Here is a 26,618-nt window from a genome sequence, read left to right on the forward strand (position 1 = left end):
TTTTGACTTTCTTTTCCCGTACGAATGGTTCCACGTGGCCCAGATTCTTCGGAAATTGGAGACCAAGCGTCGAGTATCGTGTGCGGGAAAGTTACCGGGTGGGGGAAACCTCTGGCAAAGTATAAAAACCAATTTCGCACTCATCGTAAAGGAGTAAAGTGTCTCGTGTTTCCACCAGCCAGCGGAAGAGTAGGACGTACAGGTAACCAGACTACCGTCACGACGACAGCTGGATGCTGGATTCTACGATTTCTACCACTTTTTTTTACTCTTCTGTGCTCATCGTTTCACATTTTTCCTCGTTGGAATTTGAGGAATAGCTTGGTGTCTCTGTTCCAGAAGCAAGAAAAAAAAAGTATACGGCACCAACCAACGAAAAAAGAGCGAAGATTTACGTGATCATAATTGTAAATGTGGCGTGGAGTTGAACTTTACCACCCTCCACAGCCCAAGCGCAAACCCAAAACCCAAAACCATCCTAGATCGGTGGAATTGGAAAACGAAGCGTTTGAATTTGGAAGATAAATTTCAGCAATGTGGTGCGGAATATGGCAACCGTTTTCACTTATAAATCACTATAATTGAAAAAGTTTTTCGCCAATCTCGGCCACATTTAGAGCATGAAGCGGTTTTTGATTTTTCTACACTAATTTGTATTCAGAATCATTGGGTGGCTTGATTTAATAGCTGCGCCGTCGTTTTACCATGAAGACATCAAGATTGAAACTATTTGAAATTCTACCCTAAAACGATGCAAACACTTATCTCTGACAAAGGTTCTCCATAAAGAACAATCACACACGTGATCGTCCTTGGCCACCACACCATTCCCAAGCGTGACATTCATGCGTGTGTTCTTGGTACCTTTGCTCCACGTGGAAATGGTGTTCTCAATTCAGAATTCTTTTCACTGCAGTGTTTCCCAATGTTCACATAAGTTTGGCATGTTAAGGATTCGTTTCTATTTCCATCCAATCAGCAATTTCTCACTTTTTTGCAAAACTTTTGATTGAAACTTACTTTCTAAATTCCTACTGAGCTATTGATGACATGATTTTAGTTAAATGTCGGCATGCTGATACAGTTCAGACTCGATTATCCGAAAGCCTTGGTAAAATAACACTTCGGATAATCGAATCAAGAAAAAAAATTGTTTTTGTTATCTTATTTTTGATTGTTGTGCTATAGTATGACCCCTAAAAAACTACTCTAAAATGATTTAGAATTTGTAAATCTAAGATGGCGGCCAAAATGGCAGTGATGAAATATTGGAAAAATGCATCTTTTTATTTTTTTATGCAATCAACCAATTAAATTTGACAAATTGGGGTCGCAGAACTCGAATTTGATGTTAAAAGTAATAAAATAAAAAAAAAGTACGAAAACTTTTTTTTTGATCGTGATTTGTTTATCCGAAGTCCCATACCCGTAGTGTAAAAAAGTTTCATTCGCGATTTTTTTCGTGATTTTTAAATTTTTTTTTTGTTATTTCGATGAAACTTTGTCCATGAATTCTCTATGTCAGAAAAAGTCATACTGCATAATTAATCATTAATCATCCATACAAAATGGGCATGTAAATGTATGAAATTCTGGATCTTGAAAAGGGTTATTCTGATCAATTTGGCGTCTTCGGTAAAGTGATAGGTTATGGTTAGAACTTTTTGGAAAAATAAATCAGTACACTGAAAAATCAATTTTTTATTTGACTTTTTATCACGAAAAAAAAATCCCGGAAATCGTATCTTCGTGATTTTTTTTATATGTTTTAAGGGACTTAAAATGACATCTTCTGAGTCATTGTGCGTGATGGTACAAAGTCTGGCTTAGAAGATATGATCTACAAAAATAATTTAGGTTTTTTTTAAGTATCAAAAACCTTGACATCATTGAAAATCAATTTTAAAGCAAATCGAATTTACAATTGAAAAAAAAAAATTACGAACCACGGTTTAATCATTTGAATGAAAAAAGTGTTTAAAAATGTATTATACACCTGTCCAGTTGTTTTGCAATCATTAGTTTCCAAAATACCTAAGTATTGACGAAAATTTATTTTTTGACAAAAATTAAGTTTTTGCCGTGCTGTACATTGTAATTTCATAAAAATTCAAGAATTTTTTAATCCAGCCCAGACATGCTAAATATGTTTATCAATGCAGAGAAATGCGTTTTAGATTGTTTTCAGTTGATTTGACTTTTATTTTCATCAAAATTTTGAGCTTTTTTGAAAAAAAAAATTTCTGCCCCCTGATTTGAACTTGACATAAACTTTGAAAATTATTTGCATCGGCCTAACTTGAAAATGGTACATTAAATGTTTATCAAAAAATTGTTTAAAACATTTCGATTTTTTCAATTCAATTTGATTTTTTTTTGTGAATAATCAAGTTACAATTAGTTCATGTAAGTACATAACAGAATATTGGAGTTCCTTTCATCTGTGTGTTACATCGAAGGCATTATTACTTTTAACTATTTAATAGACAAGAGTTAGAACATTTCGATCTTCAATTCGTTTTTTTTATATTTTTTATGTCCAGGTTTTTGATGTTTACCAAAAAAACCTTTCCAAAACAACTATTTTAATCATATCTTCTAAACCAGATTTTGCACCATCACACACTATGACACAGAAAATGTATTTTTTAGTCCTCTGAAAACATATTAAAAAAAACTAAAAAAACGTGTTTTACCAATATAATTTTTAAGTAAAACAAAATTAAACAAAATTTAAGATTTTTTCCATGTACATTTTTTCCGAAAAGTAACAGGAGAGCGTTTTTTTATTACGTAACGCAATTCCACCACATGGGTGAAGTGGAAACAGTTGCACATGACTGAAGTTGGAAATTTTGCAACCTATTTTAATCTATATATGGGTAATTCTCCGCCAACTCACACAGCAGTTGCCCCGACCCCTCTTCGATTTGCGTGAAACTTTGTCCTAAGGGGTAACTTTTGTCCCTGATCACGAATCCGAGGTCCATTTTTTGATATCTCGTGACGGAGGGGCGGTATGACCCCTTCCATTTTTGAACATGCGAAAAAAGAGGTGTTTTTCAATAATTTGCAGCCTGAAACGGTGATGAGATAGAAATTTGGTGTCAAAGGGACTTTTATGTAAAATTAGACGCCCGATTTGATGGCGTACTCAGAATTCCGAAACAACGTATTTTTCATCGAAAAAAACACGTAAAAAGTTTAAAAAACTCTCTCATTTTCCGTTACTCGACTGTAAAATTTTTTGCAACATGTCATTTTATGGGAAATTTAATGTACTTTTCGAATCTACATTGACCCAGAAGGGTCATTTTTTCATTTAAAACAAAATTTTTCATTTTAAAATTTCGTGTTTTTTTTAACTTTGCAGGGTTATTTTTTAGAGTAAAACAATGTTCTACAAAGTTGTAGAGCAGACAATTACAAAAATTTTGATATATAGACATAAGGGGTTTGCTTATAAACATCACGAGTTATCGCGATTTTACGAAAAAAAGTTTTGAAAAAGTTGGTCGTCATCGATCATGGCCGTTCATGGTCACCCGCGACAGACACGGACGACGAAACAAAGAGAAACGCAAAAAGTAACTTTTGCAAAACTTTTTTTCGTAAAATCGCGATAACTCGTGATGTTTACAAGCAAACCCCTTATGTCTATATATCAAATTTTTGTAATTGTCTGCTCTACAACTTTGTAGAACATTATTTTACTCTAAAAAATAACCCTGCAAAGTTAGAAAAAACACGAAATTTTAAAATGAAAAATTGTGTTCTAAATGAAAAAATGACCCTTCTGGGTCAATGTTGATTCGAAAAGTACATTAAATTTCCCATAAAATGAAATGTTCCAAAATTTTTTACAGTCGAGTAACGGAAAATGGGAGAATTTTTAAAACTTTTTTATTGTTTTTTTCGATGAAAAATAAGTTTTTTCGGAATTCTGAGTATGCCATCAAATCGGGCGTCTAATTTTACATAAAAGCCCCTTTGACACCAAATTTCTATCTCATCACCGTTTCAGGCTGCAAATTATTGAAAAACACCTCTTTTTTCGCATGTTCAAAAATGGAAGGGGTCGTACCGCCCCTCCGTCACGAGATATCAAAAAATGGACCTCGGATTCGTGATCAGGGACAAAAGTTACCCCTTAGGACAAAGTTTCACGCAAATCGAAGAGGGGTCGGGGCAACTTTTCCCAATTTCGTGTGAGTTGGTAGAGAATTACCCATATATAAAAAATGTCAACGGTTTTGTTCGAACGCGAATCAATTCAACACGAAATGTCGGATCGAGGTGCTCTTTGTTGCGTTGGGTTCGTATAAGCCCAAGGAAGGTTCTTACGCCAAAAAGTTACAACTTTGGCCACTCTGGAACCGATTTCGGAAAATCTTCAGATTGTATGGGAAAAGTTACGTAAAATCAAATTTTGATCACAGGAGGCTGAATAAGCTAAAAAAAATAAAAACGTCAACAAACGAAAAAAAGGTCGGGTAAGGCTTGTTTATGATAAATTTCAAAAAATGTAACCGCAATCTACTGCAAACCGGGTTGAAAACTTAAGATAAACTTGCTTAGAATCACAATAAAAGCGGTTTCAATTAAAAAAATAAATATATTTTTCTTTTCTAGAATTAAACGAAATTTTGTTTTTATTTTCATAAGTAGAATATTTTACGGTTCGTCCACCAACAATCTCACATTGGTAAACAAACGACACCATATTGCCAATGTTGTTCTGTAGCTCATATCAGGCCTTTGCCGAGGCCCTGGAAACATCTTTTTAATTATAGTCCAGGCCTTTTTTTGAACTTTTGCAACACAAAATAATAAAACTTGTTAGTTCATGAAATAAAAAGATCCAAAATATCCCATCGAATATCATTTTACGACTTATTGCAAAAGAGAAATCATCAAGAAATTGATAGTTTAAGTTGAGAATCAAGAGTAAAAATGCCTTTAAATAGTTTTCAGTCTAACGTGGAACTTCTTTAATCAAATAAAGGATTTCAATCTTCGTTTTTGATATTCCACGTATATTCACTTATCTTTTAAAAGGAAAGATAAAAAAAGTCAATATTGAGAATCAAAAGTTTTTCAAATAAAAAATAAAATAAAAAATAAAACAATTTAAACTGATTCAAAACCACTGCAGCCCTCACGAAAAGAGTCTCGTTGCTGCTGCTGCTTCGCAACCTGAACGATGACAGCGTGGCATAAATTTTCCCTACCTTCGACCTTCGTTTTATGCCCTGTACGATGACGTCATTGTTTTTGTGCTCTTTTGATTGTCCTGTCCTGTAAGTTCGCCTGTTGGCCTTGTTGGTGGAGGCCACGCCACGTGATGAGCTTTGTGCGACATCTGACTTCCGCAGAAAGTGTCACGTGGGTGCTATCGTACCTAAACGTACGTTTGCGTCAACAGGTGGTTCAAGACACCGGAACACGTAACCTTGACAGTAAGATTGTCTCATGTGGTTGTAATAAGAACTTGTGCGCCAGGAAATCGAAGTCGCACTAAACCTGTTTATAGAATTCAAATTAATTTGAAAAAAGGCATTTTTTTCAGCTGCATTTTCTACTATTCAGGTGCTTTAGTCTAGAAAACAAACTATAACTGCATGTGAAAAAGCCATCATTGTTATAAAAATAAAAACTTCTCTGAAAAGGGCAACAAAACTTTACCTATTCTAATAATGTTTTCCCTCAAAACAAACTCAAAACTACTCCTCCGAATGCCAGAAGTTTCCAGTTAGGTTGAACTTTCATTTACTGGCAAAAGTCTGAAATTTCCCAGAACGTAAACAAATGTTTTCTCATTCATCGATTTGCTAACCCCAGCATCCGTCTGCCCTTTTCCTCCCTCCTTAAAACTACCTCGTCATCCATCTTGGTCTGCAACGAACTGGTCTACATTTTAACAGGATCTGAAGCACTCGTCTCCAGCCATAATGCTTCCATCCCCCTCTTCAGATTTTCCACTTGGCCGTCAGTTTTCCACACCACGCTGAGAGAAAAAACAATGGCGCGAGGAAAATCCTGTTAAGTTTCTTTGCCATGAGACTGCGAGTGTGATAGTGTGAGTGTGTGTGTGGGTTTGAGTGTTAAAATGCAGGAAGGCGATAATAAAAAAGGCAAGAAAAATGAATTTTCCAAAGAAAACTTGCATCTTGAAAAGTTCGGCAAGGAAGGAAGCGGGGTTGAAAGTTTTTCCCCCCTGCAGCCATGCTGGAAAAGCAGGGAAGATTGCATGTGGTGTGCTCTCCTTGTAGGGTGAGGAAAATGAGGGGAAACGGATGGGTGGGGCGGGTACTTTTCGAAAAGAGATTGTAATTTATTGATGTTCGGGTTGCATATTTTTCTTGGCCACCGGATGGTTCCGGATGGCGAAACATGTTGTACACACATATGTATGCAAAGGAGCAAGCAGCTATGGTGGTTGCTTTTTAACGAGCTTCAGGATCGGGTTGGTTTTCACGCTGAGTTCAGTTTGATGTATGTTTCGATGATAACCGGGACTGTTGTGAGGAATTGTGGGGGGGATGAGAAATAGTGGGGCCATTTATAACCGTTTAATGATAACGGTAAGGATTTCAGAGTGAAATGATTAACTGCATTCGTTGTGTTGTAGTGTATAAATTTGCTTCATTGCCATAATGTTACCTAATTGACTTTTTTTTCAAACGCCAAGAAAAAATCTAACTACAACATAAAACACCAGCGCTTTCCACGCACCCTCTGAAAAATCCAGAAAAAAAACATGGCAGCAATTTTGCGTGATGTTTTGTTATATCTAAAGTATGAAGTTAATCAAAAGCAAAATTGGCATTTTCAGTGAAAAAAAGATATCTTTGGAACGATAATACAACTTGACTACAAGTTGATGTCTGTAAACGATCAGTTTCATCAAGGTATGATTTGGCCGAGCTCCCGTGGCCTAGTGGTACGGGTTTCGCTTTGTAAGCGGAAGGTCGATGGCTTGAAACCCATCTGGCGAGGCAAAACCCGAGCATGGGTAAATAACAAGGGAAATGCGTAATAATACCTTTCTCTGGTATCAATACCAAATTTTGGTATTCCTGGACCCTTTAAAATTTGTCTTGAGGATTATGCAAGAGCAAAATGTGGTATCATACCAATTTAAGGTATTGTTTTGATATTGCAAAATTGCAGAATTTGTCAATGGTCGAACACCACATATTGGTATTCTTTTGGTATTACAGTGTTTTATCAAATTCCTCTGAAACTATGGGAAAATTTTGACCAATTTTGACAAAATAATTAATTTTGCGCTAAAATGATGTCTCAAAGCGAATGCTTTAATTGAAAACCGGAAATTTCATACTTGATTTTAAACATTTTTGATATACCCCCTACAGAAATGACTTGAAATTGTGGAAAATTTTCTTAGTCAGGATGGCACATTTTGGTATTATTTTGGTATTAAAGTGTTTTATCAAATTCCTCTGAAACTATGGGAAAATTTTGACCAATTTTGACAAAATAATTAATTTTGCGCTAAAATGATGTCTCAAAGCGAATGCTTTCATTGAAAACCGGAAATTTCAAACTTGATTTTAAACATTTTTGATATACCCCCTATAGAAATGACTTGAAATTGTGGAAAATTTTCTAAGTCAGGATGGCACATTTTGGTATTATTTTGGTATTAAAGTGTTTTATCAAATTCCTCTGAAACTATGGGAAAATTTTGACCAATTTTGACAAAATAATTAATTTTGCGCTAAAATGATGTCTCTAAGCGAATGCTTTCATTGAAAACCGGAAATTTCAAACTTGATTTTAAACATTTTTGATATACCCCCTATAGAAATGACTTGAAATTGTGGAAAATTTTCTAAGTCAGGATGGCACATTTTGGTATTATTTTGGTATTAAAGTGTTTTATCAAATTCCTCTGAAACTATGGGAAAATTTTGACCAATTTTGACAAAATAATTAATTTTGCGCTAAAATGATGTCTCAAAGCGAATGCTTTAATTGAAAACCGGAAATTTCATACTTGATTTTAAACATTTTTGATATACCCCCTACAGAAATGACTTGAAATTGTGGAAAATTTTCTTAGTCAGGATGGCACATTTTGGTATTATTTTGGTATTAAAGTGTTTTATCAAATTCCTCTGAAACTATGGGAAAATTTTGACCAATTTTGACAAAATAATTAATTTTGCGCTAAAATGATGTCTCAAAGCGAATGCTTTCATTGAAAACCGGAAATTTCAAACTTGATTTTAAACATTTTTGATATACCCCCTATAGAAATGACTTGAAATTGTGGAAAATTTTCTAAGTCAGGATGGCACATTTTGGTAATATTTTGGTATTAAAGTGTTTTATCAAATTCCTCTGAAACTATGGGAAAATTTTGACCAATTTTGACAAAATAATTAATTTTGCGCTAAAATGATGTCTCTAAGCGAATGCTTTCATTGAAAACCGGAAATTTCAAACTTGATTTTAAACATTTTTGATATACCCCCTACAGAAATGACTTGAAATTGTGGAAAATTTTCTAAGTCAGGATGGCACATTTTGGTATTATTTTGGTATTAAAGTGTTTTATCAAATTCCTCTGAAACTATGGGAAAATTTTGACCAATTTTGACAAAATAATTAATTTTGCGCTAAAATGATGTCTCTAAGCGAATGCTTTCATTGAAAACCGGAAATTTCAAACTTGATTTTAAACATTTTTGATATACCCCCTATAGAAATGACTTGAAATTGTGGAAAATTTTCTAAGTCAGGATGGCACATTTTGGTATTATTTTGGTATTAAAGTGTTTTATCAAATTCCTCTGAAACTATGGGAAAATTTTGACCAATTTTGACAAAATAATTAATTTTGCGCTAAAATGATGTCTCTAAGCGAATGCTTTCATTGAAAACCGGAAATTTCAAACTTGATTTTAAACATTTTTGATATACCCCCTACAGAAATGACTTGAAATTGTGGAAAATTTTCTAAGTCAGGATGGCACATTTTGGTATTATTTTGGTATTAAAGTGTTTTATCAAATTCCTCTGAAACTATGGGAAAATTTTGACCAATTTTGACAAAATAATTAATTTTGCGCTAAAATGATGTCTCTAAGCGAATGCTTTCATTGAAAACCGGAAATTTCAAACTTGATTTTAAACATTTTTGATATACCCCCTACAGAAATGACTTGAAATTGTGAAAAATTTTCTAAGTCAGGATGGCACATTTTGGTATTATTTTGGTATTAAAGTGTTTTATCAAATTCCTCTGAAACTATGGGAAAATTTTGACCAATTTTGACAAAATAATTAATTTTGCGCTAAAATGATGTCTCTAAGCGAATGCTTTCATTGAAAACCGGAAATTTCAAACTTGATTTTAAACATTTTTGATATACCCCCTACAGAAATTACTTGAAATTGTGGAAAATTTTCTAAGTCAGGATGGCACATTTTGGTATTATTTTGGTATTGAAAGGTTTCATCAATTTTCTCTGAAACTATGGGATTTTTTTACAAATTTGGACAAGATAATAAATTTTGCGCTAAAATGACTTGAAAAAATAATTTTAAAGCTGGTTTTAACATTTTTTGATATACCCATTAAGATATTTTTTTAAATTGTTGAAATTTCTCCAAGTCGGGATAACCAAATACTTTGAAAAACGAGTCAATCGAAAGATTATTGAATTTTGGTGAATTTCAATCCAGTTTCATTTTAATAACACTTATTTTTCAATCTTGTTATTTTCCAGAAGCTTCAAGAACTGCAAGCACAGGCCGTTCATCAATGACAAATGCATTCGGTGTGGTGAAGAATATCACTAAGAACAACATGGAATCATCAGGTGAGTAGATTTGGCTGTTGCATATGGATCATTACCGTTTTTTCACTAACTGCAACTGCTGCACTAAAAATGGTATGAAAATACCAAATTTTGGTATTACTTGTGCAAATATCACCGACCAAAATGTGCTCTTGGTTGCCTAGTAATAGATGGTAAAATACCATGAAATCATACCAAAATCATGTATGTGAAAGACCACAGGAATACCAAAAGATGATTTTCCAAGGGCGCGGGAATACCTAAAATTAAAACCATGACAATACCAAGTTTTGGTATTCAAGCAATGTTCAAAAATCCAGAAGACCTCAACTTGGTATTGAAATGGTTTTATTTTGAGATATTATTTTACCCTTGTAATAACATGGTTTGGTATTGTTGTGCCCTTCCACATACAAGACTTTGGTATGATTTCATGGTATTTTACCATCTATTACTGGGCAACCAAGGGCATATTTTGGTCCCTGTTATTTGCCCAAGTAATACCAAAATTTGGTATTCCCGTGTTATTTACCCCTGCTCGGGAAGGGGTAGGTGGCGGTCGAGAGGGGAATTCGGCTGCTGCGGGAATTGACTTCGTCAAGTCCCAAACCTCCCCAAAACCCATCCCATCCAATCTCTCGGACGATCTGTTGGCGACTGAGTCTGAGCGTTGAAGAACTCTGTAGCAGTACACAGAGAAGAGCTTCAAATGCTACTTTCGACTCGGTCACATGCTCTCAGGCAAAATTCGAGCTGAAGATTGGGCTATATGATCGGTAACGATCTCTAGATGGGTCAAAAATAAACGAGATTTCCCCTCAATCTCGCTCATCTCCACGTCTTCGGATCGGTCTCTCGTGCTCGTGTGGCATGGCATTGGGGGATTGGTCTGGGGAATGAGAGGGGGCAACTGCTCGAATAATTCGTCAATACTGTCTCGCTCAAACAATAGCGCTACGGAAGACGATCGTTCGGCAGGCTGTAAACAGCAGCAAAACAGAAAACCTGAGAACAGATCATACTACAATAGATACGCAAGTGTCGCAGTGGTCCGTGTCTGTTCACAGTAAAAAAAAAAAAAAAAAAAAGGTATGATAGATTTGGGCTTCCAGAAAACGCTCTAATCGAAAGAATTGAATTTTAGTAAATTTCCTGCCAATAATTAAAAAAGCAAGTATAAATGTGAAATATCTTAAACAAACACGCGCACCCCCTCGCTCTGATTTTAAAATTTTCTTTTTTTATGTATGGATGGAACTTTGTTATCGCAGCCCTGTCAATAAAAGTCATTTGCATAATTAGTTTATCTAGTCTCCAGACAATTTTCAAATTATGTATCTTTAGAAAGGGTTTTCTGATAGATTGGGTGTCTTTGTCAAAGTTGTAAATTATTAGGATTTTTTGGAAAAATAACTGTTTAAGAAAAAAAACTACGCACTGGAAAACAAATCCGATTTTTTAGTTATAATTTTATCACTAAAAGTTGAATTCCAGGAAAAGGTATTTTTTCATTTTCCAGTTTTTTTTATATATGAGCAATTCTCGCTGAAACCGTCCCACTAGATGCACATGTTCTCAAATCGTTACGGCAATGTTTTCATTCGATTCGGCGCACCAAAAAACCATATAAACAACCTCCGAACCAATGGAAATGTCAGCCATTAGCCACCTGTAAAGAAAAACTTGTTTTGAACAATGGATTTTTTCGAAAAAATGCCCTAATTTAGAGAAATGATATCTCCCAAAATACATTAACAAACATCAAAAAGTTATATATCGTTGGAAAGGTAATCGTGAGGGCTTTCTATCGGACTTTGATAAACATTTCAAAAATTATTTTTTCAAGGGTAATTTTCAAGGTTTTTGGGAAACTTACTCTTAATTTTGAATTTTGACCGTGTTCGCAACCACTTATCATTACGCAACCATTTTTATTCGAAAGATTGGACAATTTTGCATAAAATCAACTTGAGAAAAGTAGTGTAATGAAATAGTTTTCGTATAGATATTTGCGGATGAAAGAAATTGGTCAAATTTCAGATAAAAATAACCAAAGCTCAGACTTCAGAAATGAGCCTTATTCACAGGTAAAACAAAGCAGGATTGTATTTGAGCTGAATGTACAGTCATCTGAGGCATACAGGATGAATAGGGACAGCTATTTCAACTATGCTTAAACAAATCAGATCATATTTTTAATTTGTTTATGTAAAAACATACATAAACAAACAAATTTCTATATTTTAAGCTTTTAAGTACTCTGAAAACTAATTTCCTTACTTAGACTGTAGTCTCGATTCGCCACATTTCACTGAAGTAATATTTTATGTACAGAATTTGTTTTGGGAAGGTCTGTTTTATTTGTATAACCTCAATCCTGCTCAAAAAAGTGCATAGTTGAAATCAATATTGTTTGATCAAGTTACAACTTGATGGCGCTGTTGATACCATCAAAACAAGCAAAAAAACTCGATTTTCGTCCGGATCGGACTACGCCCTTTTATTTGACAACACCCCAAAGTTTCGTTTTTTTTGCAAACAATGTTGAAACCCGTCATTTTCAAACATATCTTTATAACCCCAGCCGTACAAAGTCGAGCCAGAACTCACTAGAATGATAATTAGACGTAGAATTAATAGGTGTAGTCTGTTTTTCAATAAAAAAAACTATTTTTAATGTATTTATGTTGCGCAAATGAAAACTTTATACTTGGTTTTCATATTGAGAGCAATTAAAATAAAAGTTAATTGAATCCCAAAATATTTTTTTTACATAAAATAGAGAAGAGCGGGACAAAGGTACGCACCTATTGACACTCATTCTGTCACCAATGACCATAAAATATTTTTGATTCGTTCTATATACCAAATGGTACCCTTATCACTTGCCTTCAAAACGTAGTACAAGGATTTACCTCAAATCGCTTTTATGTCGAGAACCAGGCAATTACCCTAAAAAAATTAAGTGCGTAGCTTTGCCCCGTATCTGGGGCAAAAGGATTTTTCACTTATTTTTTGTTTAAAAGTTTATTTTTCATCCAGTTTTCAATTGGGGGTAGTTTTTTACCCCAAATAAAGATAAATTTATCTTAAATTGACTTGTGTCAATTTAAAGGGCGTAGTCCGATCCGGACGAAAATCGAGTTTTTTGCTTGTTTTGATGGTATCAACAGCGCCATCAAGTTGTAACTTGATCAAACAATATTGATTTCAACTATGCACTTTTTTGAGCAGGATTGAGGTTATACAAATAAAACAGACCTTCCCAAAACAAATTCTGTACATAAAATATTACTTCAGTGAAATGTGGCGAATCGAGACTACAGTCTAAGTAAGGAAATTAGTTTTCAGAGTACTTAAAAGCTTAAAATATAGAAATTTGTTTGTTTATGTATGTTTTTACATAAACAAATTAAAAATATGATCTGATTTGTTTAAGCATAGTTGAAATAGCTGTCCCTATTCATCCTGTATGCCTCAGATGACTGTACATTCAGCTCAAATACAATCCTGCTTTGTTTTACCTGTGAATAAGGCTCATTTCTGAAGTCTGAGCTTTGGTTATTTTTATCTGAAATTTGACCAATTTCTTTCATCCGCAAATATCTATACGAAAACTATTTCATTACACTACTTTTCTCAAGTTGATTTTATGTAAAATTGTCCAATCTTTCGAATAAAAATGGTTGCGTGATGATAAGTGGTTGCGAACACGGTCAAAATTCAAAATTAAGAGTAAGTTTCCCAAAAACCTTGAAAATTACCCTTGAAAAAATAATTTTTGAAATGTTTATCAAAGTCCGATAGAAAGCCCTCACGATTACCTTTCCAACGATATATAACTTTTTGATGTTTGTTAATGTATTTTGGGAGATATCATTTCTCTAAATTAGGGCATTTTTTCGAAAAAATCCATTGTTCAAAACAAGTTTTTCTTTACAGGTGGCTAATGGCTGACATTTCCATTGGTTCGGAGGTTGTTTATATGTTTTTTTGGTGCGCCGAATCGAATGAGAACATTGCCGTAACGATTTGAGAACATGTGCATCTAGTGGGACGGTTTCAGCGAGAATTGCTCATATATATTTTAAGTACAAATAAGAAATATTTTGAGCTTTTATATTAATACTGGTTTAGGAGGCAAGATTTTTTTTTGAAAAAATAGTGTTTTTGGGAAAATATCGAAACTCGATGAAAATGAATTTCTTTACCTGATCAGCCTTTAATTTTCAACTGACAATATCTCGGAATCTATTGATCCGATTTTTAATTTGTAAATTTGAAACCATTGCGACATTCATTTTTCGAGTGATTTTATAGCCTCAGTAAAGCGAGGAAGGCAAAACCATAACCTAAAAGTTGACCACATTTTCACTATGGCTATGGATGGACTATGGACTATGGATGCACTATGGCTCAAAGGATGGCATTTTGAGTCCCATAAAACACAGCATAAAATTTTAAAATTTAAATATACGTATTGTGAAATCCAACTTTAAGTGAACAAAGAAGTGAAATAAAAATATTGGTAGTTAGTCGATTTTAGCGTGGCATACTTTATGGATGACGCCTATGAATGGAATTGTAGGTCTAATGTCCACGTATTTAGTCAATCCACCGTTTAAATCAAAACATTGTTCAAAAAAACATGTGCTGAAATGTTCAACTTTTCAAAATCCATTTCAGTACGGCTTTTCAACATTTGTTTTGAAAAGTGTTTCCATTCGATTCTGTTGTTTTTGATAAATAAAAGTAGGCTATTTCGTGGTTTCTAGATTAAATTTTCAAAACAACCTATCCCTCATGGGTTTCCTATGGAGATAGGGCCTTTTGAAAATTTAATCGAGGTTTGAGAATAACAGTAAAAGTAAGTAGTTTCACGACGGAATAGTAAAACAACATAGTTTAACATTGATCATGTTAAATATACTCCCATTACAGAATTCATCCAGCGAGACATCGTTGCAATCACGGTAGAAGTCCCCACAGCCACGGGAAAACAGGAGCTGATAATTGCGTCGGCTTACTTCCCTGGTGACCAGGACGACGTACCGCCACTTGAAACCACAGCTTTCGTGAGATACTGCAGAGACGTCAACAAACCATTTCTAATTGGATGCGACGCCAACGCACATCACACGATCTGGAGCAGCACGGACATAAATAAAAGAGGTGAGTGCCTTCTTGAATACCTTTCGTCAAACGATGTCAATGTATGCAACGAGGGAGACAAACCTACTTTTATCAACGCTATTCGACAAGAGGTACTGGATCTCACCTTGTGTAGTTCCTCAATCTCCGAAAAAGTTAAAAACTGGCACGTTTCGGACGAGCCCAGCCTATCTGACCACAGGCACATTGTCTTCAACATCGAAGCCAAGGCGCTGGAAACTGAGGAATATAGAATTCCCGCTAAAACGGACTGGAATGCCTTCAAGGAACACCTGCAAGGTACGCGAATGCCGATCAATCCAAAAATTCGGACTCCTATGGAACTGGAAACTGAAGCGGAAAATCTTCAGGGAAGGATCATAGAGGCGTTCAACGCAAGCTGTCCGTTGAAAAAAAGGAGGGTGTGCCGTGACGTTCCCTGGTGGAGCGAAAAGCTGGCAGATCTTCGCAAAGAAGCAAGACGCTTGTTCAACAGGGCTAAACTCTCGGGAAACTGGGATGCCCATAGAGCAGCTCTCACCAAATACAACGCTGAGTTGCGGAATGCTAAGAAAGAATCGAAAAAAAGATTCTGTGAAAGCATTGCGACAATGCCCGTAGCTACCCGACTACAAAAGGCGCTGTCCAAAGATCATACTAATGGTCTTGGGCAATTAAGAACGGAAGACGGAAGTCTCACGAAAACAAACAAGGATACTCTGGACGTGCTTATGTCCACTCATTTTCCTGGATCATCAACTAAGGATGAAGCAGTTACCAACAGACCAGCGGACTTCAACGTGCGAAGAAGCGTTCCGGTAGAGGCAATCCATCTTGCTCGACGTATGTTCACAAGTACGTCGATCAAGTGGGCTCTCCATGCTTTCGAGCCCCTGAAATCTCCTGGACCCGACGGTATACTTCCCATCTTCTTACAAAAAGCGGGCGTCATCATCTTGCCCGAAATGATCACAATATTTCGCTCTAGCTATATTCTAGGATACATCCCGGAAAGCTGGTGCAAGGTTAAGGTGATCTTCTTACCAAAGGCTGGCAAACCTGACAAGACTTTGCCTAAAGCCTTCAGACCCATAAGTCTGACATCCACACTGTTAAAACTTATGGAAAAAATCACGGATAATTATATCCGTGCGGAGTTCCTGAAAAACTCTCCGCTGCACAGGCATCAACATGCTTACCAGTCGGGTAAATCTACGGAATCCGCGTTACATCATCTGGTGACGCTTGTTGAAAAATCACTTCGGCATCAAGAAACGGTTCTAGGGGCGTTTCTGGACATTGAGGGAGCTTTCGACAACACATCATACGGATCAATCAAAACGGCACTTCTCAACAGAGGAATAGACGCTACAACCACGAACTGGATAGAAACCATGCTTAAGAGCAGGGAAATTTCTGCATCGCTAGGAGATACAACTGTAGTCGTGAAAGCGGCCAAAGGATGTCCGCAAGGAGGGGTACTCTCACCCTTGCTTTGGTCGCTAGTAGTAGATACACTTCTACAAAATCTCTCCGAACTAGGGTACGAAGTCATAGGATATGCTGACGATGTTACCCTCATCATCAGGGGCAAATGTGACGCGACGATCTCGTGCAGGTTGCAGTCAGGTCTCAACTACATCATTCACTGGTGCACACAAGAGGGACTATCCATCAACCCCAACAAAACCGTTTTAATTCCTTTCACTAGGCGGAGAAAACATAACATTTCTCCGCCGGTGATTAAAGGTGTTCGGCTCGACTTCAGTTCTGAAGTCAAGTATCTAGGAGTTTTCCTGGATCGCAAAATGAACTGGAACTCACATCTGGATTACGCCGTTAAAAAAGCAATATCGGCCATCTGGACCTGCAGTAAACTGTTCGGAAAGACCTGGGGCCTCTCGCCTCAACTGGCTCTCTGGTCTTACACCACCATAGCACGACCGAGGCTAACATACGCGTCTCTCGTATGGTGGCCAAAAGTGAACGAGAGGACGGCGCAAGCAAAGTTGAACAAGGTTCAGCGGTTGGCCTGCCTCTCCATCACAAGTGCTATGAAAACAACACCGACCGCTGCAATGGAGGCACTGCTCCACATTCTACCACTACATTTTTACGTCAAGAAGGAAGCGGAGACTGGAGCACTACGACAGCGAAGGCATAATATCAACTACGAAGGTGATCTAACGGGTCACCTGCGCATCATGAAGGAGTTCGACATAACTCCTCTAGTAACAACAGTTACAGACTGCATGGAAGCGAGACCCAACATAGACACTCCATACGATACAGTTGAAACAACTCGTAGACTCTGGTGTGCTGGGGGGCCAGAACTTCCACCAGGAACTATCTGCTTCTATACAGATGGCTCCAAAATAGGTGATCTCACTGGAGCTGGGATCTTTGGACCAGGGATCAAACTATCCATCTCGATGGGTAAATGGCCCACCGTTTTTCAAGCAGAAGTCTATGCTATATACTCCTGCGCTGTGCATTGCCTTAAAAAGAACTATAGGCATGCGAAAATCGGTATATTCTCGGACAGTCAGGCAGCACTGCTAGCTCTGAAAGCCGCAAGGGTGGAGTCCAAACTCGTTTGGGACTGCATCGACGTACTACGGGAGCTGTCCCGCCGGAACAAAGTATCTTTGTTCTGGGTACCTGGGCACTGTGGGATCAGGGGGAACGAGTTTGCCGACCAGCTCGCTAGGCAGGGGTCATCGGCTAAATTTGTTGGTCCTGAACCATTTCTGGGTACATCAAAATGTGCTGTAAAGTACGAGTTAAAAAAATGGGAGGATAACCAAATTTCTTCCACATGGTTTGCAACACAGGGGTGTAGACAAGCCAAAAACTTCATTACACCAAAACCTGCAATTACCAATAAGCTTATTGGTCTAAAACGTAGTGAACTGCGCACTGTAACGGGGCTGCTTACAGGGCACTGTCCTGCAAAGTATCACCTCAAAAAACTCGGTATGGTCGACAACGACATATGCCGCTTCTGCAACACAGAGCTGGAAAGCTCTGCGCATTTGCTCTGCACCTGTGGAGCAATTGCTACTCGAAGGCTGAATTCCCTAGGAAGTCGCCTTCTCTCGCCATACGCCGTATGGCGCACTCATCCCAAAAAGATGATCAGTTTCATGAACTGTATCATACCAGAATGGGATAAAAGCACAGGTCAGCCAACAACCAACTCGCTACCCCAAGTCAATGGGTACGAGTAACCGGCTAACTGTGTAGAGTAAACAGGGATACATCACAAAAGTTAGTCTCAAGGACGGACGAGGTGATATCAAACCCAAAAGCCCTATTTGGGCACAAAAAAGATAACATTGATCATAAGTTTAACCCCTTCAGCAAATACTTTAAAGAGATTAGACCCAAAAAACGATTACATTTTTTCAATCTCAGAGTTCTCAGTTTCTTCAAAAGAATGATTCAGATTCAATATTCGAAATCTGCCACCGGGACCGTCTGGGATCGACCCAGGTCGACTGGGTGAGAGGTAATCACGCTTACCCCTACACCACGGATCCCGGCTAATCGTAACCTAAGAATCCCCATTAACCTTCAAAATAAGTACAATAGCTTTATTTGAAGTTGCAAAACTATTTATTGACTATACTATCATGTTTGAACCAATAAAACGAAGCATTATTTATAAAATGTTCGATGATTGAAGAAACTTTTTTTTTTCAAGAATGAAAACATACGTTTCATTGACTGATGAACTCAAATAAATTATCTTCTCTGAATATAAACAACCAAAGTGGTCAAATTTTACCACGTCTCTCGATACCTCTCGATGATGCCACGAGATCACGAACCACAAACGACGCAAGGATAACGTCAACGCCGGCAGCATCATCACCGGACTTGAAAAGTGGATTTTCATGAAAGTGACCCCTACTCCCTCCTTCCTCCAACCACTCAATGCAATGTCCTGCGTCGGGGTTCATTCAAAGTTCGCCATGCGTAGCCCGCCATTCTGGAATGTTTCCCCGGTCGAAAAATGGCGAGCGCACTTTCTTTTCCTCCCACGCGTGGCTAGGAGCCAGGCAGGAGGGAGGAGGTTGGGTGACAAAACAAAACGAATTTTGTACTCTGCTGGGGAGCAACGAGGATTACGGCGGCGCGGAGGGTAACGAGCGGGATGATTGAGATTACGATTATGGCTAACGAAGCGTGTGGGTGGTTGCTGGCTCAGGGCTCGCGATGGCATTACTGATCTTTAAGAGTGCGTTGAGGGAGTGGTGGAGGAATTTTTAAGTTTAGTGATGAGAAGGAGAAGATTTAGATTTTTCAAAAATAATGTGGATTGATAATTCGATCGAATATTAATTGATAAATTAAAGTTTTAGTGTTAATAAATTACATTATTGGCTTTATTTTCTTCCTTAGCAAATTATATCAATATTTAGGCATCTAAATAATATTTAAGATTATTTATTAAAAAAAAAGTCAGTAGGGATGATATTGGGTGGGGGTGAGATTGGATCAAAGAGATTTTAACGGTTTTTCCATATCTTGCCGAAAAAAAACTATTAACAAGTCCTTCTATTTTGGCAGCTGTTTATTGAATACATTTTTGACAATATTGTCAAATATATTTTTTGTATATTTTATGTCATTATTCAAAAAGCACTTAGATGTTTGATAAACTTCATTTCCAAAATTTATCATATTGATTTAATTTGACCAAATGTAATGCATATAAGGAAGGATTCAAAAAAAATTGCAAAATTTAGGAATAATTTTGACAAACATAAGAAAATTTTCATGTTAAGAGTTCTTTGATATCTAATAAACTGTTTTTGCTTATTTTTCGTTTTTGCTCACTATTAAGCGCCACTGGTAGTAAATTATGGTAGATTTATTGAGAAAATTTAGAAAAAAAATTCAATGATCAATAAAAACTATGATGCACCTATTTCCTTTTTTTGTATAACAATATAAAAGGAAGAAAGGATTCAAAAAACTTCATTCATTCATAATTTTTTTTTTGTGGAAAATAGTGGGTTAGTATTCGTAAAAATTATACTAAAAATGTATAAGCAAAAAACATTTCAATAAGAAATAATCAGAAATTCACATATTTCTTTCCATGTACAAAATGTTGATTCCGGTAGTATTAACCCTTCTTATTTAAAACAATTTTTTTTTGGGGCTGTACATTGGGTTCAAAAATCAGTTTTTTTAACGTAGCAATTCAGGGTTATTTTAAGGTAAAAAAGATGCAAATTTAAAACTCAAAAATCTCAAAAAGACGCAAGCCAAATTTTAAGCGCCAGGTTGCATTTTAAAGAGGAGATCTAGCACGCTGAAAAAATCCCAGGGGTATTTTTCTTTATAACGCCATGATTCGAATTCCCGGACGCTTCGAAGCCCGGACACCTCATCTTGTTTTATCAATTATTTGGATATACGTTTGCATTATGAATGTCAAAACTGTGTTATTTGATAAATTTTAACATCAACTTTCATTTAAAGTTTGTTTGAACGCTGTAGTTAATATCAAAACAATAAAATAAAATAAAATTATAAGATTACCAAAAATGCGAAACATTTCACGTGAAATATTTCATAGGCGTCCGAAACACCGGAAAGGCAAAGCAAAAATTTATGGTTTTGAAAGAATAAAAAAATATAAAAATTGAAATTACAAGCCAAGATTTCAACATTTGGATGAAAAAAGTGTTTTAAAATGCATTTTACACGCGTCCAGTTGTTTTTCAATCATCAGTTCCCAAAATATCGATTTATGTACGGAAAAAAAATATTTTCGCGATTTTTTTTTTTTTAGGCTGTACTTTGGTAAATGTGTTTAATAGTCTGGACCCGATGCCTGATTTTTCTGTTACATTCTTAAAGGCACCGGGTCCTGACTATTAAAGGAGTTCAAACAGGTTAAATAAGATTATAAACGCAGTGAAATGCATTTTAACTGGTTTTCATATTCATCCAAATTTTGAAGTTTTTCGTAATAATATCTTTTTTGCCCCCTGATTTTTCGGGCTGACTTTGAAGCCCCCTTCAGGGCGACATAAAATTTGAATAATATTTGCAACGGCCGAATTTTGTAAAAACAAAACGTTTGATTCCAAAATTTAAAAAAATATATCTTGAGGATGTATCAATTTATAAGGAATGGCAGAAAAAAGCAGCAAAACATTACATAAAATTTGTATTGGCCTTAATAAATGAAATTGATTTTCATGAATATTTTTTCGAAAATTCGAAAATTGTAAATTAATCAAAACAGTACCAATTCAAAGTAATCGATCTAGAGAACTCCCCTTCAGTTAACATGAAACCAAATTATTGTGGTATTAATTGCAAACAAACATCTCATGATGTCCACTATCCAATTTTGATCCCACTCCAGTCGTCCAATCTATTTGCTGGTCGCTAACCAGTTATCCGAGATGTGCCCCGTAGCCCATTCCATTAGGACCATTACAGGAATCCCACTTCCTAGAAATTTCCCAAAAATGGTTGCGGTTTTGAATCACCCCGGTTGCAGATGCATTCCATTGGTACTCCGCATTGGTTGTGAAATTTATGTTCCCAAATTACAAACACACACACAACTGGGCTGGCCACAGAACATACGCGTGACCCTCCCATAAACCTCGGGAACTTCACTTTGAGGGTGGTTTGGTGGCCGTTTCTACACCAGGGGTAGATTTCAATCAAATTTTGCGTTTCGTCGAAAAAGAGAGAGAGGGTTGTTGAGCGAGACGCAGGTCCGCGGGTTTATTTCACTACCGGGAGATAATTAGACGAATTTAATTAAATTTGTACGCTGTGTCCACTGATAACAATTTATCAAAGTGTGTGGCACCACCCACCAACCCAGTGTCGGTTTTGTTTCTGGCTAGTGGCACGGTTGGAGCTTTTGGGCACAGATGAAAGTTATGGAACAAATTATGCTATTCAAATGGCCCTCGTTCACAGTTTTTTTTTTGTGACAGTGTTGGTTGTTGCAAAACAAACTGGACCGTGGAAGAGGTGCAGGTGGATTACAGAAGCAATTTACAATTTGGAAAATTGAATTTTCTCTGGGCTGCTACTGCCGTGTTGTTGCTGTCACATGGTAATATTAAAAGTAAGCATTGTAAAACAAAACATTGTTTGGTTTTTTATAAGCAAACAGTAATTTGAATAGTTTACTGTGCACGAGAAATGAAAACAAACTTTTAGAGCTATTTAAATCACCTTTAAATTACGTCACATTGTGAGAAATTCTCATGTTTTTTCATGAAATATTATAAATATCGTTTTTGAGCCAGCAAAATAAAAATATCCAAAATATATGCCTTCTCGTTTGTAATCATAGTAGCCCATGTTTTACGCTAAAAACGCTCATATACTAAGAATTTTGAAAATTTGTCACTTTTTGTTCTCTAAAATGCCAATATCTCGGCTTTGCGTGGACATAAATGGAATGTTAAAATAAGCAAAATGATCTCCGTAAAATTTCCTATAAGCTGAATGCAACAGTTTTGGCTGCAAAATTTCTAGGCTCGTTTTTTGGAGCGATTTTTGAATTTTTTTAGCATGAAAATACAATTTTTTCTCCTTAAAACGCCCTGCCATGCTCAAACACAAGCTTTTATGGACCATGTCTGTACATGAATTTGTTCATGGGACATTAAACTATAACTTTAAGCCCACGGCGACCAAATTTGAATAACTTTAGTATGATTGTTACGCGCATTTCTGAAAAATACTCGAAAAAAGCACTTTTTTCATTCAAGCTCCGCGCGCGAGTTGTAAACTATTTTTGGGAATTTTTTGTTGTATGAAAACATTGTTCCTGACATCCTAATCTATCATTCTAGGGGTGAGCACCAAAGATTTGACAACTTTTAATTTTTTTGGGACGCCTTATTGACTAGAGATTTTTTTTAATTTAATTACTCTTGGTATGAACTATTCAAAATTTAAATTTAAATCGAATAAATTTCAGTTTCCGTCTTCCGAATTAATTTTTTTTTTAAATGGCTTTTTTGTTGGGATGTTTCAAACTCTGTGACTGTCTCAAGTTGCACAGCTACATCTTAGCGCTACATTGTCCTCACAATCGCCACCACATAATTCAACAGTTTAATCGCTGCAAGTATTTATTCTCACCCTCGCCGGCCCTTGTCATAAACCAAACTATCTCCGGCCCAGTGACAACCATTGTGTGTGGGGGTGGAAAACGCCTTCGCGGAATTGATAACCAGTGGGGGAGGTTCAGTAGTTAAACAGCAGCACCATCTCACTTCTTTGTTTCCCACCATAGAAAGCTCAAACTCATTCCGTGTCCGGATGGCCGGGAGCGCGATTTTTAATGCCCCAGCATCTGCTGCCACGTGCGAACCGACCAGCAACCGGCTATTTATGGTGAAAATATTTATTTTATACAAAGTTTTTCTTTTTATTCTTGCTCAACCAACGGACAAAGTGTTCTTTCCGCCCGCTGAACGAGCGAGAACAAGTAGTGTTGCACTTGTAGCTCGGGAACCCCCGGGGCCATAAAAAGCAATTTTATAGCCGGCGCTTAGTTACGGCGTTGGCCTGTTTTGAAATTTATAAAAATGAACCAACACTGGAAGAAGCGGAAGCTGCTTCCGAGGCAGCTTCCCGGTGGTTTGCTTTTAGCAGATAGTAATCTGCCAACATCGAGGCCAAGTTTACTGCCACATAGTTTAACGGAGTGGAATAACATCCATGGAATCTATTATCCGGGCAAGCAGCACTGATCGATTATGCGTGCAACAGAGTAGTGCCATGGGGTGATGGGCGCCCTTCGTGGAAATTCCACTTATTTATTAATGTCTTACAAGTCAAATTGTTTACATTTGGAAACACTGAATATCTTCTTACAGGTTTAATCTTATTACAATTCAAAACCTGCTATACAACTAATACTCCGGGTAAGAAAATCAAACACCCTTTAAAAAAAATCAAATTATGCAGAATATTTAGAGTAGATTTTAGCTAAACAGGTTGTCAAAGTTGAATAATGTTGGTGAAGACAATTCTCCACGAAACCTATAATAGATCTCATTTGATTTTTTTTTATTTGACTGCAACTTTCCAGAGGGCTTCCTTATGACCAAAAAAGCCAAATATTGAGTAGCTTCTCATACAAAAATTAACAAGTGAAGATTCTATAATCTGTATCATGAGCAGGGGTTTTCTGCACAGTAAAAAAATGTAAATTCGGAAGCTGTAATTTTGAAAGGTTGAATATTACCTCTTTTATGATGTAATTTTACCTCAATTTAGACTGAAAAAGTGACATTGCACCTTTCTAGTGGTAAAATTACACATTTTCAAAGGTAAAATTACACATTTTTCTGATATAAAAGAAGAAACCCTTCCCAGATGTAATATTACCATGATTTTTTTTTCTGTGTGGTCGATTTGGTGACCTGGGCAAAATATTAGGACTTTTCTGAAAAAAGTTAGACGGGAAAAATCCCGATTTAATTTTTAAAGTTGAATTCCTAAAGTACGTATTTTTTTGAAAATAAAAAGATTATTGTAAAAATTAATCTAAAATCTTGTCATAGAAAATTTCAAAAATCATTTTTAGACGCAAACCGAATTTGCACTCCAATATGATTTTAAACATTTGTTCGTATAGGACACCGTTTCCCAGTTATAGAAATTTAGTTGAGGGCATTTTTTTCGAAAAATGTTACGTTTTTTGCAATTTAAAAATACTTAATGAACAAATTGCTCCCCTGCTATGAAACAATTTCCAACATTTTTCCTTTTTTGACATTGTTCATTAAGCTGCTGGTTGCCGAAATATAACTCCTAAAAATTATGAATTTTGTGAAAAATAAGTTTTACGCAACAAATTTTTGCACATTTGTGTGAAAAACATGATTTTTTTTTAATCTAGAGCCGTCATATTTTAAACATTTTAAAAATGTAAGCCTAGATTTCTAAATTTTGCCAGTATTGCCAATAGAGAAATGCAGATAATTTCTCAAAAATTTCTTCTATTTCAATTGAAACCAATAGTGTCTGAGATATCGCGGATTGAAAAAAGGGCTTATAAGATGGCACTGAGAAATACCTTTTTTATAAAAATAAAATAAAATTTAAGATGCTGTATCCCAGCAACCAGCAGTCCCATCAACAAATTCATAAAAGAAAATTTAGGATGATTTTCTCAGCTATTCGCTTTCAATTTTTTGCCTTTAACTTAAAAAAGATGAAAAATGTATTTTGCCTCTAAAACAGATGTTATAAATTTTTATTGCCAATATTATCGATTTTTTTACCAAAATCATTTCTTTTTAAAAAGATTAAAAAGATACCTCTTTAAATAATCCAATACACATAATAAAATCAAAAATTTGTGATAAAGAGATAAAAAATGTTTTTTTTTTCTTGTTAAGTTTATGTTTTTGATCTGATAGTATGAGGCTAATTTTACCATCTTTTGCAATTACCTTTTGTTTATTTAGTGTTTTCATGTTTTACAGCCTTTTTTAATTTTTTTTTGCATTTTTTTCACATTTATATCATAATCATTTAAAAATATTTAGAGCCATAGTCTGAGTTACTACAAAAGTTCTTGCATACTTATTTTTACATAAAATAAAGAAAATATTATTAAAAAACACAAAATTGACCCCAGAAAAAATGTCATTTTTTAAAACATTGTCAAAGTCCCATAAAACTAGTCACACTTCCAAACCTAACATTTTGTTAAACTTTAAGAGTTCTTCTTTCCAATTCTTTTTCAAGATCGAAAATTGGATGTTTTTTTAAAGAATTTTCAGATCGAAGCCCGCCTAGAGGTGGAGTTGGGTTGTAGAGGGTTAAAACCTACAGCTTTGCCGAAGACATCAAATCGATTAGAAAATTCCTTCTCAAGAAACAGATTTTCGAATATTCACTTGCCCATTTTTAATGATCAGTTTACAAAATTGTATGGAAAAACTAATTATGTAAAACGGCTCCTTAAGACATAGACAAAGTTTCATATAAATACAAAAATACAAAATTATAAATCTCGTGAAAAAATTTACGATATTTTTTTGGGTTCCGTCATCAGGGGTGACAATGGGTCTAGGGGGTTAGATTGAGTCATACATAAAAGCTGAAATTTGTATGACCCAATCTCACCTCCCAGACAAAATTGTCACCCCTGATGCCGGTACCAAAAGTTGCGTCTTTCGTTACGGAAATTTCGGTACCCAAAAAAGATCGCTCAAATTTCAAAGTTATCTCAGTTTTAGTGAAAGAAAAGTGTTTTCCCCGATTACGTCTCTTTCCCGTTTTTGCGCGCGGCGAGTAGAAAACCCAGTTTTTTTTTTCAAACATTCGTATCTCAAAATCCTGTAATTATAACTAAAAAACGATACTTAATCCACCCTTGGGTGGTTGGTGCCTTCCTCACATTTAAAGGGTGCTATCCAAAATATACACAAAAGGGCGGTGTTTTTCAGTGTTTTTCAATTTGACTCATTATTCATACCACTAGATTGGGTAGTCAGATCTTTATATTGCAGGGCACTTATGTGCTTACAACTTATGATAAGGGTAGTCAGATCTCCAATCCAATTCGTGCTCGTTGAACATGTCTTTCGATTACCTATCCAACGATTGGTCGCA

The 26,618-nt window shown here is 35.9% G+C and overlaps 1 protein-coding gene across 1 annotated transcript in view; it reads right to left on the bottom strand.

The window, feature by feature from the left end:
* LOC120427044 (muscarinic acetylcholine receptor DM1) overlaps positions 1 to 26,618 on the bottom strand; it is a 212,466-nt gene that overhangs the window by 23,513 nt on the left and 162,335 nt on the right. The window lies entirely within an intron of this gene.

The sequence above is a fragment of the Culex pipiens genome, chromosome 2 (assembly GCF_016801865.2).
Source record: "Culex pipiens pallens isolate TS chromosome 2, TS_CPP_V2, whole genome shotgun sequence".
Lineage (NCBI taxonomy): Eukaryota > Metazoa > Arthropoda > Insecta > Diptera > Culicidae > Culex > Culex pipiens.